This window comes from Schistocerca serialis, chromosome 9 (assembly GCF_023864345.2).
Source record: "Schistocerca serialis cubense isolate TAMUIC-IGC-003099 chromosome 9, iqSchSeri2.2, whole genome shotgun sequence".
NCBI lineage: Eukaryota > Metazoa > Arthropoda > Insecta > Orthoptera > Acrididae > Schistocerca > Schistocerca serialis.
The window spans coordinates 306529724-306550356 of NC_064646.1; the positions used below are offsets into that span (position 1 = coordinate 306529724).

The 20633-nt window shown below is 41.8% G+C and overlaps 1 pseudogene; it reads right to left on the reverse strand.

Annotated features, from left to right (window-relative positions):
• Window positions 1-2355: 2355 nt before the first annotated feature.
• LOC126420209 (5S ribosomal RNA) lies at window positions 2356-2473 on the reverse strand (annotated as a pseudogene).
• Window positions 2474-20633: the final 18160 nt, after the last annotated feature.

The window sequence follows — 20633 nt, forward strand, 5'->3', positions numbered from 1 at the left end:
TTCTGTTTCAAGAAATAAGATACAAACTTAATGAAACTGAAATCTACCACACCATAAACGCTAGGTTCAAAAAAATGGCTCTGAGCACTATGGGACTTAACTTCTGAGATCATCAGTCCCCTAGAACTTAGAACTACTTAAGCCTAACTAACCTAAGTACACCACACACATTCATGCCCGAGGCAGGATTCGAACCTGCTACCGTAGCGGTAGCGCGGCTCCAGACTGTAGCGCCTATAACCGCACGGCCACTTAACGTTAGGTTCACATCGATTCTCAAAACATACGTCTCTGTGTCAACGTCAGATCTGAATACCCTACAAATCACATGGTGGTTCATGGATGGATCAGTAGATAAATCCTTTAGTGAGTGTGTATTCGAAAACTTAATGGGCCTCTTTGAGTACAGCAATCACATTGTTATGAACGCTAAGCAGGAGCTGATTCTAGTACGAAGTACTACAGATAAATTCTTGTACATTCTAGAACATTTGGGAAGTACTGCACCTGTCTCTATCAGACGAAGAGAATCTGAAACTTGTACATGCTCTAAATACAGGAATGCAACTGGCATCTTTTCGTGTATGGGCGTTATTTGTGCCTTCCAGAGCCATCTCGCCAGCCAATGACACTTAAGATTTCCTTCCAGCTAGAAACGCCTCTCTTTATTATTTTCGAGCTGCAAACAGACACGAAAGGGAATTTCAAAAAGAATTCGAGTGTATTTAACAACTGTAAACTAAACGGTGCTAAAGTTTACCGAAACTTCCAGTTTTTTTCGTATGATAATTTTCAGCTCAACTGGAACAGAAATGCAGTTGTACTGTTGCATGACGCGTACGCATTATTGTGTCAGTCTGACGGTGGTTTCAGATGCATGCTTAGCCGACAGCAATTTAAGGAATTATCACTCACAGTGGTAATAGCTCGTTAAAAGCAATACGAGGCAGTGAAGTCTGAAACTGTGGACACACGTATTGAATCCAAATCATCTGAAAACTTCCCTACACCCATTGGAGCATATAAATTAATACTGCATGAGTGTCTCATAAACTACTCACTGCTAATAGAAACTGTACGAGTAGTGTAAATGTGGAGGCATTACACAATGTACAGTACATTATACAACGATGCCTCAAAGAGAAAAGTTTGTCACAGACAAACAAAGGTTTTACATCGATTGTGGACAGTTTGCGTTTAAAGATATTGCATTCCTTGGATTCTCTGGCACTGGAGAAGTACTAATGACGTATTCCCCAATCGTTGCTACATCCAGTTCGTTTAGCTCAGTGTAGTGCGCCAAAATCCAAAAAAAAGTTGTTGTTGACACAATTTTACTACGAAAAACCTCGGTATAATGAAGATGTAGCAAATGAAGCTACTGTGATGTCGATTCGAACGTAGGAGACAGCATAGTTTATATTAAAAATCATGAGAAGATTTTCTGGTTTCAAGAATTTTATAAATATGTATCTATCCAGGATCTGGGAACAGTGGGATGTTCTGCCTTCAAGTAGTTGAAGAAGGAATTCATACATCGTCGGTTTACGAATGCTTCAAAAAATGTACAACTATTACTCTCTTTGCCTACAAAATAAATTAATTGTTTCTTTTTTAAAAAAAGACTTTGTATTTATTTGTTCATTTCCTACATTTCGCCTCCCTCCTTACAGGCTTCAGGTGAGTATTTAGCCTATACTTTCTGATGCGCTGCTTGTAAAGAATACGATGACCGAAACACTATCGGTTCTTTGCAAGCAGATATGACCCATCTGTGTTGGATAAGCAGGGACTTGCACTGGCTGATAGGCTGCACAACCTTGGTTAGATTATACCAAATTGCCAGGAATATTTTAGCTGTACTACATATGCAAGCGTAGTAACATGCACGTCTATGTGGGATTACAAGTAAAAGAATGTAGTGTAGGATTCCGCGTATGTAAATGTGCGAAGGGGAGCTAACTCAAGCTCTCAGAAGAAACGCGAACATAATGACAGGTGTTCACGTGTTTTACACGTGGGGTGAAAAGCAAGAAAAGTCAGCGCTGTTCTAGATTCTCACAAATGTAGACGTGCGGCTCTTTTGGTACATTTGTACATGCACCCAGATGCGCTCGTCACCCGTATATAAAAACTAAAACTAAACTTCGTCCGAACATGGCTTGGAAGACCAAACGGCACCGACCGGCCGCCGTGTCATCCTCAGACCACAGGCGTCAATGGCTGCGGATATGGAGGGGCATGTGTTCAGCACACCGCTCTCCCGGCCGTATGTCAGTTTACGAGATCGGAGCCGGGTACTTCTCAATCAAGTAGCTCCTCAGTCTGCGTCACAAGAGCTGAGTGCACCCCGCGTGTCAACAGCGCTCGGCAGACCGGATGGTCACCCATCCAACTGCTAGCCCAGCCCGACAGCGCTTAACTTCGGTTATCTGACGGGAACCGGTGTTACCACTGCGGCAAGGCCGTTCAGCGCTAAATGACTCCTCATTTCACTCTGATCAATCATGAAGCATTCTGCACAAGCTGATAACAAAGGCACTGCTAAGTGCATTCATTGGTCAGGTGCTGACAGCTTAGTTCCAAGCACAACGTCATAACTTTTTTGATGATGGGACAATGGCATTTCTCACGAATGATTTACATTAAGGCGAATGTAAGAACTTTTTTATATATTTGTGGTTTACGTTTGCATGTGATAAATATGTGTTCCTTTGCTGTTGCTGGAGGTAAACAGACCGATATTGTGATAGCACAAGTGCCTATGACGTCTTTACCACATAGAGCTCGTGGGGCTTCAATTCGATTGTCGATGATCGGATACATCCCATCAACAGTGAACTAACGCAGTTTTCCACTCAGACCTCATGGGGTTTCGATCAAGTTGTGAATCAGTTACCACAACATAGAACAACAATTTTTTCTAGTCAGAGCTCATGGGGGATGGCACCAGTCGTTGAGAGGCAGATACATGAGTACCAATATTACTATTTCTTCTATCGGTAATAATAATAATAATAATTTGTATGCCTCCATACTGTGTCTTTCTTTTTCTTCTAGATGCACTTGATGCTGATATTGCAAGGGAAGTGCAAACTGAACTAAACCGAACAATATTTGAATATACTATTATATTATGAATAGTAATGCGGATAATGAGTAGCTGAAAGCACTTATCATTGGTGAACCTCAAAATAAGTATCAGAAATTAATATTATTGGTTGATGTACATGTCTGTTGCTTGTATCTCTGCATTTTCGCTTCTTCTTTCGTTGCAGACGGAGTATTGGAAGCTTCAGGAGTAGGTTCACAACACTGCCACTGGACCCTTCACTGATGCAGCCATTAATGCCTGCGTCACCTCGACCTAGCAGTCAACAATTGTGTCACTTTGTCCAGGGCCATCAGGCTACAATCCCCCGTCTAATGCTAGTAAGGCAGTGCCGTCAATGTTCACCTTGTTCAGGGCCCATACGCCCACCACCCCTAGCCTAGAGGTAGCAGGGTGGTGCCGTCGACGTCTGCATTACCTCATCTAGAGCAGTCAGGCTACCGCCCACAGCCCAGCAGTAACAGGATGTCTCTGTCAGTATCACTGCTGTCACAGCGTTCTCGGTCTAGCGGTAGGAACTCTGCAGCCTATCTTGTCCACCGGCACCAGGTAAATCATGTAGCCCCATTACGCTACTCTGTTGTTGCTGGTGCTTTCAGAGGTAGCATTTTACAGTCCCCCATTGATAACATAAATACTGGATTGCAAGATCCGGCTACCTTCCTTCTTGCATGTCAAGCAGTGTTGGTAAGAGAGCTCCCTGAAACCATCAACACTCAGAGTGTTCCACTATCAGTACCCCCACCCCACTCTGCAGAGACAAGCATAGTTAAACTTTCAATGAAGGATAGTGTGATGTCGCAGTACGTGGCTGTTGCAGAGCGGTATGGAACTTTTACCAAGAGCATCATGCTGAAGCGTTTTTCCGATATGATGGGAGGAGACTCTGCTGGTAAGGCACCCAGCTTTGTACTCTACCTTGATGTGTACTTGCACATTTTTTGATCTGATGTGGAGTCCAGATGTTGTTTCCGCTAAACAGGTCTGTATTAATGTCTGGAATACGATGAAGAGTGATAAATACTGCTTCACATGATCAAAAAGTTGATCTCCCATTTAGGATGTGCTCAACTTTAGCACAGACTCCTCCCTTGAAAATATTAACTTTATATTTAGAACATTTTTTTCATACGACTGCGTATTTTTCGAGATATTTAGTTGTTCCAAGTTAAAACAAACACCTCGTGTACATAATGGTATAGTTGTGCTGTGAAAATGTGCTATTTTAGTTTCTTATTCGTCAATTTTTGCTACAGTAACAGGCATTTCAATTCTTTCTCCCATACGGTTTTAGAAAATTAGAATTTCTCCCTGTCTTTTTTTTCGACACAGTTAAATAATCATCTGTGGGCAAAGATTACAACCTATATACCAAAAGAGAATAGATGTATATCTGTCGATGAGAAACCTAGTAACATCATGCCAACAACTGAGTTCATCCTAACGTCAAGATCTTTTATAGACCTCCTACCACTTGTGTTGTGAAAGAATCATTTGTACATCTGAAGTAAACAATATTATTTTGGAAAAAGTGGTAGAAGGACACAAGGGACAGCACTCAATCACTACTGTAGTCACCTATATCCACAAGAGTTTCTCAACTCACTGATTCCAGCTGGGTTTCCGCCATACAGTTTGAGACTTAGCCAGCGTGCCTGTAATACTAATAGACAACCACAATCTTTCGAAACTTTGTATTGGTGCTCGTTTTCAGATTAAAACTGTGAGAAATAATGCCTTTAAAGCGTCTATCTTCACAGTCTATCTTCACAGGTTCAGCAGCTGCAGAGGTCGCTCTCATACCCCGTATACCAATGAACCCAACCATTACCCAGTCATTTTAGCGACTTCAGTTCCCAATCAAGGTTTAGTTAGCAATACAACATACGAGGTTCAAGATCAGACATTCAAATACGGTGAAACTAATTTACGATCGGAGTGCTTTCCGGGTGATCAACTGTATGTTGCCATTTCACGAATTGGCAGTTCAGAAAATCAGTTCATTTTTTTTATCACACAGTATCCAGAATAAGAAAAAAGTTGTATATTCTGGTTTCTTAACTGCATTGTCTACAAAAAATTAAAGAAGCCTTAATGCCTATAAATAGCAACAAATCAAACAATTGCGTCTTTTTCATGTATATTCTATATTGTTTATTATTATTTCGAATTACTTTCCTTTAAACTAGTCGAAGTCGCAACGAGGAGCCGAAATTTGCGTCCTGACACAATTATGAGGTACGTAGGACGTAGAGGGTGGTTCCGTGATGATGCTACGGACTTTCAGATATGGTGGAGAAGGGTAAATGAATCAATTTTAGGTAAGGGACGCTGTTCCGGAAACAACCGAGACGAAAATTATAAACGAAAATCGCTCTAACATCTCTAATAATGGAATACATGTACTGGTATTCTTGTTTCTGAGACTGTAGAGTAGGCAACTTCCAGAGGTGGTAGTATGGGCCAAAACAGGAAAAAAAGTCTGGTGAATGTGAGTTCTAGACTGCATACCTTAAGAGCTATGGGCACTTATTCGGTAGAAGAGGTGTGTTTCACAGTACCAATAATGAACAAATGGTCATAGCTCTTAAGGTACGCACTTTAGATCCCACGTTTAACAGAATATTTTCTCTTGCCCTGTTCCATAGTACTACCTCTGAAAGGTGTCTCCCCCACAGTCTTAGCAACGACAGTACGGAACATGTACTCCACTATCAGAGGTAGCAAAACGATTTTCGGTTATAACTTTCGACTCTGTCGTTTCCGGTCCAGGATCTCTTTCCTCAAATTGATAACTTAAGTTACCCTTCTACACTATCCCTGAAAGACTGTAATATCATCACCGAATTATCCTGTACATCCAATTCTCAAACATACATACACCAAAAAAAGTTTTGCGTCACCTCAATTCTGCGAGTTCCGGAACCTGTACCGAAAATTGGAATAGAGATAAAAACAAACATCATTTGGCCCTTTTTATTACTCATGAAAACAACACATTGCATGTTGTACCAACATACAGAGAGACCTTAAGAGGTGGTGGTTCAGACTGCTGTGCACACCGGTACCTCTAATACCCAGCAGCATGTTTTCTTGTATTGATGAATGCATGTATTCTTCGTGCCATACTATCCACAAGTTCCTCAAGGCACTTTTGGTCCAGGTTGTGCCACTCCTCAACGTCGATTCGGCGTAGATCCCTCAGAGTGGTTGGTGGGTCACGTCGTTCATAAACAACCCTTTCCACTCTATCCCAGACATGTTCGATAGAGTTCATGCTGGTCACTCTAGTCGAACGATGTCGTTATACTGAAGGAAGTCACTCACAAGATGTGCACTATGGGGGCGCGAATTGTCGTCCATGAAGAGGAATGCCTCGCCAATATGCTGCCTATATAGTTGCACTGTCGGTCGGAGGATGGCATTCACGTATCGTACAGCCGTTACAGCGCCTTCCATGACCACCAGCGGCGTATGTCGGCCCCACATAATGCCACCCCAAAACATCAGGGAACTTCCACCTTGCTGCACTCGCTGGACAGTGTGTCTAAGGCGTTCAGCCTGACCGGGTTGCCTCCAAACACGTCTCCGACGATTGTCTGGTTGAAGGCACATGCGACACTCAACCGTGAAGAACACGTAATGCCAATCCTGAGAGGTCCACTCGGCATGTTACTGAGCCCATCTGTACCACGCTGCATGGTGTGGTGGTTGCAAAGATGGACCTCGCCATGGACGTCGGGAGTGAAGTTGCGCACCATGCAGCCTATTGCGCACGGCTTGAGTCGTAACACGACGTCCTGTAGCTGCACGAAAAGCATTATTCAACATGGTAGCGTTGCTGTCAGGGTTCCTCCGAGCCATAATCCGTAGGCAGCGGTCATCCACTGCAGTAGTAGCCCTTCGGCAGCCTGAGCGAGGCATGTCATCGACAGTCCCTGTTTCTCTGTATCTGCTCCATGTCGAGCAACATTGCTTTGATTGTCTCCGAGACGCCTAGACACTTCCCTTGTTGAGAATCCTTCCTGACGCAAAGTAACATGCAGACGCGATCGAAAGCAACTGACCGTCTAGGCATGGTTGAACTAGAGTCAACACGAGCCGTGTACCTCCTCCCTGGACTGGAACTGATCGGCTGTCGGACCCCCTCTGTCTAATAGGCGCTGCTTAGGCATGATTGTTTACATCTTTCGTGACATCTCTGAACAGTCTATGATACAGTATCCACCGTCAACGTCTATCTTCAGATGTTCCGGTAACCGGGTTGATGCAACATTTTTTTTATTGTGTGTATTTAGCAACTGCGAAGCACTGCCGGACTCAGTAGTAAAAATTATAACTAACAAAGTAAGTTGACTAATTGTATTATTAACGTCACCTTTATCGAACGGTAACAAACGTGATAATGAACGAAAGGCAGCGCAATTCTCAAATGAGGAATCGGTGACGCTGGTGTTTGCGGCGTTTATCGATTCAGTCCATCTCCGGCTTGGAACTCGACGCGAAATGCGGTTGGGCTGAATTCTGAGAAGCGGTGCCAGGGACCGCGTGACCGATGCCGATGCTGCACGCAACTCGATCCGGCTTCTAGATATTACACGCGTGACGTCATAAAGGCACAAGGCGAGGACGCTACGCCCCCGCCTTGGCAAAAAAATCTCTTTGTCTGCATTCGATATACTTGGTAAAACGACGATGAGCATGTCTGGAGGGCGACCATGAGATCTCGGATGTGATTTCGCTTGCGTTTCCTCTACGTGTAAGGAAGTCGATTTTTCCATCACTTCGTGTTGTTGCGAGAACACTTAACAGCAACCCGTAAAATTTCTGTCACCATCAGTATGAGCAGTTTGACACCAGCTGATGGATAAAGGTCTTCTGCAGTCTGGTGCATGCAATACAGCCTGCAGCTAGAGACATCTATTTACTCCTGTATATTTTTCATATGTATCGGATTCCAACTAAATTGTATCTAGTTAAGTCCACTATCTTCTCGTATGGCTATACGTCCTGTTCACCTCAAATGGCTCTGAGCACTATGGGACTCAACTGCTGTGGTCATTAGTACCATAGAACTTAGAACTACTTAAACCTAACTAACCTAAGGACATCACACACACCCATGCCCAAGGCAGGATTCGAACCTGCGAGCGTAGCAGCAGCGCGGCTCCGGACTGGAGGGCCTAGAACCCCACGGCCACCGCGGCCGGCCCTGTTCACCTCCATTTCACTACCGTCATAATTCAGCCTTTCCTCCAGTCCGTTCCCTGATCCGTACGAGTGTTTCCCTGGTTCAAATAAAATGGCTCTAAGCGCTATGGGACTTAACATCTAAGGTCTTCAGTCCCCTAGGCTTAGAACTACTTAAATCCAACCAAGCTAAGGACATCACACACATCCATGCCCGAGGCAGGATTCGAACCTGCGACCGTAGCAGCAGCGCGGTTCCGGACTAAAGAGCCTAGAACGACTCGGTCACAGCGGCCGGCAGTGTTTCCCTGTCGCTACATTGTTCGCTAATGAGCCTTCAGTTTTTTAAATTGTCTTCATGTAAAATATCAGTGTCTTACAACACATGTAATGCACATTGTTAAATTACCTTTCCATCCGCATCTGAAACTTGATTTTGAAAACAATATTTAGTACACAAAAAGGACCGCTGGGCCTGTTTAATCTTCTGTTTGCATTTTTTCCTTTGTCCAGCCAGTCAATTTTTATTATTACCTTCTTTTCAGCTTGGTAGCATTACATTAGTCCTACTCTATCTGTATTTCACGAGAACTTCAAAACTTGCTCTATTAACTTCAGTGAAAACTTTCGGGCTGAGAGGTCGTGGTCGATATACAGGGAGCTTAGGAACAGTCTGAAACGCTTTTAGGGGTGTTGAAGGGTAGATTGTGCCGAGAAATAATTGTTGAGAAAAAAATTATATGCGTTGCGCCGTTTCCGAGTTGATTAGCTTCGAAGTTAGGCAATCAGGCTGTTGCGCGCTCAAATTCAAGCGGCCCGCCAGATGCAATTAGTGTCTGTTGTTCTCATAGCAAAGATGATAGCGCACGATACACTCTACCTTTGGCTAAGGCTCGATCCTTAGCACCATCCCTTGTCCAATTTTTGTGTTGCTCTGTTGTTCAGTTTCAGAAAACCAGACGAAGGACAGTTTGGCTATATTCTCTCTGACGGGCCGCTCGTATTTGCACGCGCAACGGCCTGATTGCCTAAATGGAATGTTAATTAATTCGAAAACAGAGTAACGAATCGAGCTTTTTTCTTAACAACTATTTCGCTTCACAACCTACCCTGCGACGTCCGTACAAGCTTTTCAGCCTGTTTCTGACCACCCTTGACAGAACTATTCCCTGAAGTTTCATCTCCGACTGCGGCAGATATCTTCGGAGGCAAAACGGCAACTCAGTCACGGACCCGAGGACTTCTCGCATTTGCAGAGGAGCACAGAGGGCACCATCATTTCGTCATTTAATGCCGATTACGTGGTTACCTCCGGTTGACACCATTATTCCCGGGTAAAAGTAATCGACTGTCATTTTGTTGGCGCTAAGCTAACATCCATATTTTGTGTAATTTATCTTTATCTGTCTCAATTTAGTTTTAATATGAATGTCGATTACATCTGTCTTTGTACTGCCCACTGAAATGTCCTTGTAGCTCTATAATACAGATATGGCGTTTTTTTCCATTGTCTTCTGTAAATATTTACTTATTCTAAATTCTGGAATTTCACCTGTTGCTGTAAATGGAATATGTTTCTGTAATTGTTGCAAATGAAAGGAAGAAGGAAGATAGGGTTTAATGTCCCATAGACATCGAGGTCACTGGAGACGGAACACAAACTCGCATTGAGTCAAAGATGGGAAAGGAAATCGACCGTGTCCTTTTAAAGGAATCATCCCGGCATTTTCCTGGAGCGACTTAGGGAAATCACAGAAAACCTAAATCCGGATGGCCGGACATGAGTTTGATCTGTCGTCCTCCCAAATGCGGGTCCAGTGTGGTAACCATTGTGCCGCCCTGCCCGGTAATTGATTCAAATGTTGTTAAACACATTTAAATGACCTTTGAAATGTAATCTGTACTATGATTACATTGAGTCGTTGCTGGTAAGGGAACGATAGTGGATGCTGGGTAAAACTTTATATGTTTGTCAATGAGTAAAGTGAAATGCTAGCAATGTCTCTGGGCGCGGCTGTGTGACGTCAGAGACAGTGGTGCGCCGGGCACGGGCAGTGTGGAAGCGCGAATCCAGTGTAGGTTGAGAAGCTAGATCCATGCGAGGTCAAATTAGAAAGCAACGCATTTGGGCAAATGTATAATGGTACAGTTAACATCAGTTTCCTGCCCCATAAGCGGTCGCTGCTAATCAAGGAGTGCCTGTAAAAATGGAGTAAAGGGTGGCTCGTAGCAGACATCTATGCTGTCATCTCAACAGCTTCGACGAACTGTAAAACAGTTCACGTTGGTTCATATTAGAAATACTGTGGGCATACCCACTGATTTTCAGCGAAATTTTAAATGACAGTAATATTTGAAAATTCTAACTAATGGATCTCTTTATTCACCTATGTCATTGCTACGTTGAATAGGGTCATGCATCTTCACTATCATAGAAAAAAAAACCTAGTGTCGATGATTTATGAAAGAAAGATAATATTAAAAAAGAGAAATGCTGCCAGTTTGTTGTTTGCTAAAATGATTTCAACTGGTCAGTAATGACACTTCCACAAATTAACTAACTTGTTCAATAACGGAGACAATACTAGCTGTAACAGTTTGACTGAAATTAATAGTAAAGTAAGTATGAATGAGATAATACTGGAAAATTAAGGTTCCCAGCCGGAGTGGCCGAGCGGTTCTAGGCACTTCAGTCCGGAACCGCATGACTGCTACGGTCCTAGGTTCGAATCCTGCTTCGGACATGGATGTGTGTGTTGTCCTTGCGTTAGTTAGGTTTAAGTAGTTCCAAGTTCTAGGGGACTGATGACCTCAGATTTTGAGTCCCATAGTGTCCAGAGCCATTTGAACCAAATTAAGACTGAAACTAAGTTATAAATTTTCCACGAACTGATTCGATGCTTACCTGACAAAGTGTTATTTTATGTAGGCTGGATGGTCAGGACTTCGGCATAGCGACTGTACTGAAAATTATTATTTGTTAATTCAAGTATTTCCCGATTTATTAAGACAAGGAATTTCAATGACTTTCATCTGCAAATTTTATGAGTTTCTTAAGACAAGGAATTAAATGACTTTCATTTTTTATAAGTTTTGTGTATGTAAGTAAACGTTACCATGATGCAACGCAATTTTCACTGTAATACAGAGGTTTCATCAGTCAGTTATTTCATAAACGATCACTTGCTTATTGTTCCAAATTTCGGTTTTCACAATGATTCAAAACTATTGCTAACATTTTCTCGCTATTAATTTCGTATTGTGTTGTTGTGTCGGTAACATGTGTGTGAGCCTTCTATTGACGGTCGCAGGTTCGAATCCTGCCTCGGGCATGGATGTTTGTGATGTCCTTAGGTTAGTTAGGTTTAACTAGTTCTAAGTTCTAGGGGACTAATGACCTCAGCAGTTGAGTCCCATAGTGCTCAGAGCCATTTGAACCATTTGAACCTTCTATTGACACGAGTTTACTTGACTAAGTACGTAATAATTATTGTTATAATTATCGATAGGGTAACGAACAGATTTTATCCAACTGGAATGGTGACCGTTTACTTTTACAAATTAGTTTATTTCATTTTGCTGTCAGTTAGTGAGAATTTCGTGGTACCTCTTTTCCGTTTTGTCTCTTCCTTGTGTGACTGCAGTGTTTCACATACATTACTCACAGTTCAAGTAAACAAAGACTTCAGTAAGTTATTTGTAAAAATAAATTGTTGTGCAATTTTCCCCACTAATTGTTATTTAATTCGGAAACGACTGCCTTAAATTTAATGGTACGATTAGGTTCACGTAGTTACGGTTAATTCTGCATAGCCGATTAGAGCGGGAAGAGGTTACAGCCTACGCTAGGGTCTCATTCTTAAAAGATCAAATGTGTAGGGGAGAGTGTTGTACCTAGAGAACAGTGTACCTTGAAACACACGATGTCTTGTGGTCGGTACTTCAGTCTGGTGACTGATTTTGGAGTCACATGAAGGAATGGGCTCTAGAGACCATCATAACCAGTTTCCGCCTTTTTCTGTAGTAGTACTTGTTAGATTTGAGGTTGGAATTTACGCAGAATTTGTAAGTATTTCGTTTTGTCTATATTTCAATGCTGTATAACATATAAAGATGTTTGGCATATATTGTCGATTCTTCAGGTATAGAATTTTATGGTGAGTAAAATGCTACTATTTACATAATATGTGGACAGTTAAGCAATACTTCGTCGGTTGTACCCCATCTTGTACCTTGAAACAAAAGGAGATCTATTACCACAGGACATCTCATACTTCAAATGAACTGCGTTTCTGTAACGTTTAAACAATTTTAACTCTCTTGTAAATGGAAATGTGTCTCAGTTTCCAATACCTTCTAATATTTCAGAATTATTTAACTTGTAAATAGTTTTTGATAGTACTTCTCCTTAATTTGATTTCAATTACTGATTATTATTGGTGTGTAGCAGAGTTATGATTTAACAGCCAGACTGTTAAATACAGTATTGACAAAATTTTCTCCATCGCGATGCTTTTAAATTTCAACCGAACATTTGTTCTTACGTGAACGGTTATGTTTTACCTTGGAACATGTTTTAATTTTTCGGAGTAATTTTTGTAATTTCGGTGACACGTTACAGCCCATAAAAAATGAATCCCATGATTTAAAAATGGAATGAATTTAGTTGATGACAGGACAAAATATAAAAATGCATCTAATGAAACAAGAGAAAGCGAATTCAAAGGTCTAAAAAGTGAGACTGACAGGAAGTGCAAAATAAGTAAGCGGGAATCTAAGGATTTAGAAGCATATATTACTGGTGGGAAACATAGATACCGACTGTAGAAAAAAGATGAACAGCTGTATGAATATCAAGAGCTCAGATGGAATACCAGTCCTAAGCAAATACGGGAAAACTGAAAGCTGGAAGGAGTACGTAGGGGGTCTATACAAGGGAGATGAACTTGCAGGCAACATTACATAAACGTACGTAAACGGAAGAGATCATAGGCGAAGAAATGGGAGACAGTGTACTGCGAGAAGAATTTGACAGAGAACTGTAAGACTAAGTCGAAGAAGGTCCTGGAGTAGACGACATTCCGTCAGAATTACTGACAGCCTTGGAAGAGCCAACCACGAGATTACTCTTCCATCTGGTGTGCAATATGTATGAGACAGCGCCATACCCTCAGACTTCAATAATATACTAATTCCAGTTCCATAGAAAGCAGGTGCTTACATATGTGAATATTACCGAACTATCAGATTAATAAGTCATGGTACAAAATACTAACACAAATTCTTTTCAAAAGAATAGAAAAAAATGTAGGAAGCTGACCTCGGGGAAGATCAGTTTAGATACCGGAGAAATGTAGGAACAGGTGAGGCAATACTGACTTTAGGATTTCTTTTAGAAAATAGGTTAAAGGAAGGCAAACCTACATTTGTAGCATTTTGACAATGTTGACTTGAGTACTCTCCTTGAATTCTGAAAGTAGCAAATGTAAAAAACAGGGAGCGAAAGGCTATTTGCAACTTGTACAGAGACCATACTCCTGTTACAATAGTCGAGGGGTGGTTGAGAAGGGAGAGAGACAAAGGTATAGCATATCCCCGACGTTACGTAATCTGTTCGTTGAGCAAGCTGTACAGGAAACCAAAGAATAATTTAGTAAAGGAATTAAAGATCAGGGAGAAGGAATAAAAGCTTTGAGGTTTGCCGGTGACATTGTAATTCTGTCAGAGATAGCAAAGGGCTTGGAAGAACAGTTGAATGGAATGAACTGGCCTTGAAAAGAGGATGTGAGATGAATATCAACAAAAGCGAAAAAAGGATAACACAATGTAATAGAATTACGTCAAGTTATTCTGATGGAATTAGATTAGAGAACGAGACTCTTAAAGTAGTTGATGAGTTTTGTTATTTGGCCAACAAAATAACTGAAGATGGCCGAAGTAAAGAGAATATAAAATGTAGAATGTGGCAAGAAAAGCGTACCTGAAGAAGAGAATTTTGTTAACATCGAATATTGAATTAAGCGTTAGGAAAAAAGCATACCTGAAAAAGATAATTTTTCTAACATCGAATATAGAGTTATGTGTTAGGAAGTCTTTTCTCAAAGTATTTGTATGCAGTGTAACCGTATATGGAAGTGAAACACGGACGATAGACAGTTTAGACATGAAATAACTGAATCTTTGGAAAAGTGGTGCTACAGAAGAGCGCTGAAGGTCAGATGGTTAGATCACGTAAGTAATGAGGAAGTACCGAATGAAAATATCGAGACAAGAAATTTGTAGCACAACTCGACCAAAAGAAGGAGTTGAGTGATAGGACACTTCCTGAGACATTAAGGGGTCACTGGTTTACTATTGGAGGAAAGTGTAGAGGTACAAATCGTAAAGGGAGACCAAGAGATGAATACAATAAACAGGTCCAGAAGCATGCAGATTGCAGTAGTTATTGGGAGAAGAAGAGCCTTGCACAGGATAGTGTAGCATGAAGAGCGGCGTCAAACCATTCTTCGGACTGAAGATAACAACAAAAAGAAAATATATGAAACTTCTGGCTAAAGCCGAAACTCTGAGAAAGATATCAAGATACAACACTGTCCCCTACGATATCTATCTGGTCGTGTCTAGTAAATGAGTGTTCACATTGAATACCATAATCTTCGAAATTACAGCTTACTTGTACCAATTCCTTAGGCTACATTTAAGTATTAGGAGACACTACAGTCATTGCGATCTTCCACGCCTGGTAAGCCAGGAAGGGTAGCCCGACAACTGAGGCACGTGGTAGATCTCTTCCAGCTGCTCACTGCCTCAGCATCAGTCTTACAAGGCTTCCAAGGCTTACCCGAGCTCACTTTGGAGGTGATGACTGCGAAAGTGATGTCACTGTGGTACGTCTTTATCATCAGTTCAAATCCGTGGAGAGACACAGAGATCGATTTCGTTTAACATTCGACGGATCTCATCAAGTCGAGCATTCTTTAGATTTATGTTTGTGACGCCAGTGATGTAGGGGCGGATGCGCACGAAATCGCGAACTAGGCTTTCATTGGGCCGCCATTTAGTGTTAGAACCGTGAAGCTGTGAGCCCTCGCTTCGGCAGGGACGCCAGTAGCTCTGCCAGCCCATCGCCACAATGTACTCGTGCTAGAATTAGTTGCTCCCATATATTTCCAGTGTATCCTAATATGTTGGTTAGCAAGCTTACCATGGGACCGCGCCTGTTCCTCGTCAGGACTTGCCCAGAAATGAAACTGACGGAATTGGGAGCTCCAGATGGCTAAGCATTTAGAAAAAATTGTCCAAGTGCGAATAGTACTCGCGTACTGTGGGTTCCGTACAAACTTAATTACCGGTATGTCTATTGGTAGTCGATATCACTACAAGCAAGATATTGGTGGTTGGAATTCCAAGACTTGCGAGAATGTTTTAATTTTAAGCTTACTTTTTGTGTAACTTCGCTTCTTTAATTATAATTCCTAAGAAAATAGATGTTTATCGGTCAGACAGACAGACAACCTGATAACAAATGACGACGTATATTTTTTGGCGCGATATAATTTTGAAATTTTTTTCTTTACTTGTAAAGTAAAACCTCGCTGCTTGCCAAATTTCATGAATCTAGGTCCACGTCAAGTTCCCTACTGGTTTCGATGAGTAAGTCTTCGAATACATGTAACGTATCTTTTGATTGCACTGACTCAGAAGCTTATATCTTTTACACTGTCATGTTACCGTAGACCTTGGTATGTGACATAAATGTCAAATTGAAACGTGTACCCGTTCTTGAGAAAAAAGGGTTATTACAGTCGTTGAGGCAGACAGACCGGCAACAAATCGTCCTATAGGAGTTCCGCTTTTACTGACTGCGGTACGGAAATATTATTTTTGCGCGAGTCGGGTGAGGCATGAGTCATTAATGTTAGAAGATTTTTCAGGCAGTGATTGCCACAGCGGAAAGAGTACGCAGAACATTAATACAAGGGTCGTGGGATCGAGTTCTAATGTGAGAACGCTTTTTTATTATTTAATTTTTACTTTACATATGCTGCAAATAAACCGAAACAATGCTTAGTAAAGTCTATTTATTAACGTTTTAACAAAAGGAATGAAATGGAAAGACAAACGAAAACGTAGTATTGCAAATAAGTTTTCAGGAAGAGACTGTAACGCGTACACAAGAAATTTTATTAATTTACAGTTCATGGTTTAGATGTGCTGAGGTGATATTCATCGTAAAAACAGAGGAAAAAATAATTTTCTATGCATTTTGCACACGTTATAGACATGGTATTTTTCAGTTACATGTTTCTAAGGATAAAAAACTTGGTTTACATTCATAAAAGGTTCTTTCTCATCGCACAGTGTGGCAGAAAAATCAGCCGTATCGTATTGTGTCTCCAAAAATAGGCGAAGAAAGCTCGTGATGTAGAAAGGAATGTATTTTTATGCAGTATTCTTGGAATGGGGTCCCTTTTTCTCTCTCGATGGGATGTGAGCAGTTCTGAAACTTTCTGATCTAATTCTATACCTGGCCATAAAGACAGAAATCGCAGAGTTGCACAAGCGAAATGCTTTTGGGGGAAGTCGCTTTAATACTGCACCATGGTTATCCTCCTGTCTTGAAAAATCTCGTAGTATAATTGTCGATTTGGTCGTCCTCACTAATCAGTTAGCACAAGATATTTGTTCTCCTGCACGTACGGCTTCGCTCAGTCAAAAATATTTTGTACACAGCTATTATAAGTTTCCAAGATTTTGATGAATTTATGACAACGTTCCTACATTTTGCAGCGTACTTTTTACACAGTTTTTTGAGCCTTCGATCTAAAGGAGACCGTAAACTGTATAGGCATATGTAGACTGGACAATTTTCCAGAAAGAGCTTTAGTTTGATGCGCTGCATAAGAGTGGGTTACTTTGTTCGTAACCTTTAGTTTCACGAGAACAACTTTTGCCGCTCGATGTTCCAGGGTTAAGTGCAAGTCGATTGGTACCTGCAACCTGGAAAGAGGACTAACAAATTTAAATATTTTATTACACATGACGTTGAAAAGGTTAGTCAGGTTGACGTCGACCAATGAAAATTCTCAATTACGTGTCTGACCGGACGCCTTAATTAAAATCCCTTCTTGGAAAGCTATTTTCAGAGTCCTAGTGCACGCTCTAATACAATCATTTCTTAGAAATCCAGGCAAACCTACGTTTCTAGCATTTGTAGACTTAGAGAAAGCTATTGACAATGTTGACTGGAATACTCTCCTTCAAATTCTAAAGTTGGCAGGGGTAAAATACAGGGAGCGAAAGGCTATTTACAATTTGTACAGAAACCAGATGGCAGTTGTAAGAGTCGAGGGGCACGAAAGGGAAGCAGTGTTTGGGAAGGGAGTGAGACAGGTTTGTAGCCTCTCCCCGATGTTATTCAATCTGTATACTGAGCAATCAGTAAAGGAAACAAAAGAAAAATTCGGAGTAGGTATTAAAATCCATGGAGAAGAAATAAAAACTTTGAGGTTCGCCGATGACATTGTAATTCTGTCAGAGACAGCACAGGACTTGGAAGAGCTGTTGAAAGGAATGGACAGTGTCTTGAAAGGAGGATATAAGATGAACATCAACAAAAGCAAAACGAGGATAATGGAATGTAATCGAGTTAACTCGGGTGACGCTGAGGGAATTAGATTAGGAAATGAGACACTTAAAGTAGTAGATGCGTTTTGCTATTTGGGAAGCAAAGTAACTGATGATGGTCGAAGTAGAGAGGATATAAAATGTAGACTGGCAATGGCAAGGAAAGCGTTTCTGAAGAAGAGAAATTTGTTAACATCGAGTATAGATTTAAGTGTCAGTAAGTATTTGTATGGAGTGTGGCCATGTATGGAAGTGAAACATGGACGATAAATAGTTTAGACAAAAAGAGAATAGAAGCTTTCGAAATGTGGTGCTACAGAAGAATGCTGAAGATTAGATGGGTAGATCACATAACTAATGAGGATGTACTGAACAGAACTGGAGAGAAGAGAAATTTGTGGCACAACTTGACTAGAAGATGGGATCGGTTGGTAGGGTATATTCTGAGGCATCAAAGTATCACCAATTTAGTATTGGAGGGCAGCGTGGAGGTTAAAAATCGTAGTGGGAGACCAAGAGATGAATACACTAAGCAGATTCAGAAGGATGTAGGTTGCAGTAGTTAGTCAGAGATGAAGAAGCTTGCACAGGATAGAGTAGCATGGAGAGCTGCATCAAACCAGTCTCAGGACTGAAGACCACAACAACAACAATCCCAAATTTTTCCTTTCCTTTTCTTTTCATGCTTTTTATAAAAATAATATTAAACACAATATATTGAGACATTATTTCGGTTTATTTACAGTGTAAGTAAAGTAAACATCTAAAGTAAAGGAAAAAAGGTTTCCACAGGAGGCTTGATCTACTACCCTCGAATTAACGTTCTGTGATCTTTCCGTTGTGCGAACTGCCACCTGCACATTTCGCTGATATAAATGTCTCTTGTCTCTCATGACCTGCGTCGAAAATGATACGAACGCTTGGTGATCTGTAGTTCCCTCTTTTAACTTTTTCATTTCAGGCCAAGCCCTGCTCACGCCATAAATCTGTACAAAATCGGTGATGACGATTAGGTGCGGTCCCCTAGTTAGCTTAGCTCAAGGCCACCCACATTCACTCTGGCCGGTTTTCATGTAAAACTGATAATGCTGATGTTATGAATAAACTTCAGCGGTTCTCAGATTCACTCAGTATTTTTCCTCTCGATTTAGTGTCAATCTGCCCACGCAAGGGAGCCTGTCTTCGCCACGCCCTAGCTGACGTGTTCGCCCGATTTGCTTGAGTTTTTTCGGTCAACAGTTGTCAGTACACCGTTACTTGGACATTGTATATATTAGTGAGACGTTTACTTAGCGCATAAAGTTAGCTCCAAGCACGCAAATAGTCTCTATTGCAGACTGAAATAACACAACAGGTAGTCAAATGATTCAAATGGCTCTGATCACAATGGGACTTAACATCTGAAGTCATCAGTCCCCTAGAACGTAGAACTACTTAAACCTAACTGACCTAAGGACATCACACACATCCATGCCCGAGGCAGGATTCGAACCTGCGACCGTAGCGGTCCCGCGGTTCCAGACTGAAGCGCCTAGAACCCTTCGGCCACACCGACCTGCTAGCAAATTGTCATCAGTAGACGAACTGACTGCAAAATAAAGTAGCTGTTTCCTCACTGTGAAAATTTGTGCTTCAGAAGATATAAAATTATAAAAAAGTCTGACATGTATGTGCTCGCATGTCATCATCTCTTTCGCAAGCTGAGTATGTAACATCGTTGACATTTGCGCAAATAACATTGCATCAATTGGTATGCTCACTGTGTGGTGGGAAAAGAGAACCAATCAATGGTCCATTTCCTGTTGTTCCGATGTTCCTGTGATTATTGGAGTGTTCCCACATACGTGTAAAATTTTTTCGAATTTCCCTTCTGAAACGCCTCCTTTATCATTTACGTCTGGCATTTCGTTGCATACAATACCCCTATTTTGTTTGACCTACACAAAATTTACGCTTTCTCGGTGTGAATGGAACTTAGTATGACATATGGGACTTAGTATATACACTCCTGGAAATTGAAATAAGAACACCGTGAATTCATTGTCCCAGGAAGGGGAAACTTTATTGACACATTCCTGGGGTCAGATACATCACATGATCACACTGACAGAACCACAGGCACATAGACACAGGCAACAGAGCATGCACAATGTCGGCACTAGTACAGTGTATATCCACCTTTCGCAGCAATGCAGGCTGCTGTTCTCCCATGGAGTCGATCGTAGAGATGCTGGATGTAGTCCTGTGGAACGGCTTGCCATGCCATTTCCACCTGGCGCCTCAGTTGGACCAGCGTTCGTGCTGGACGTGCAGACCGCGTGAGACGACGCTTCATCCAATCCCAAACATGCTCAATGGGGGACAGATCCGGAGATCTTGCTGGCCAGGGTAGTTGACTTACACCTTCTAGAGCACGTTGGGTGGCACAGGATATATGCGGACGTGCATTGTCCTGTTGGAACAGCAAGTTCCCTTGCCGGTCTAGGAATGGTAGAACGATGGGTTCGATGGCGGTTTGGATGTACCGTGCACTATTCAGTGTCTCCTCGACGATCACCAGTGGTGTACGGCCAGTGTAGGAGATCGCTCCCCACACCATGATGCCGGGTGTTGGCCCTGTGTGCCTCGGTCGTATGCAGTCCTGATTGTGGCGCTCACTTGCACGGCGCCAAACACGCATACGACCATCATTGGCACCAAGGCA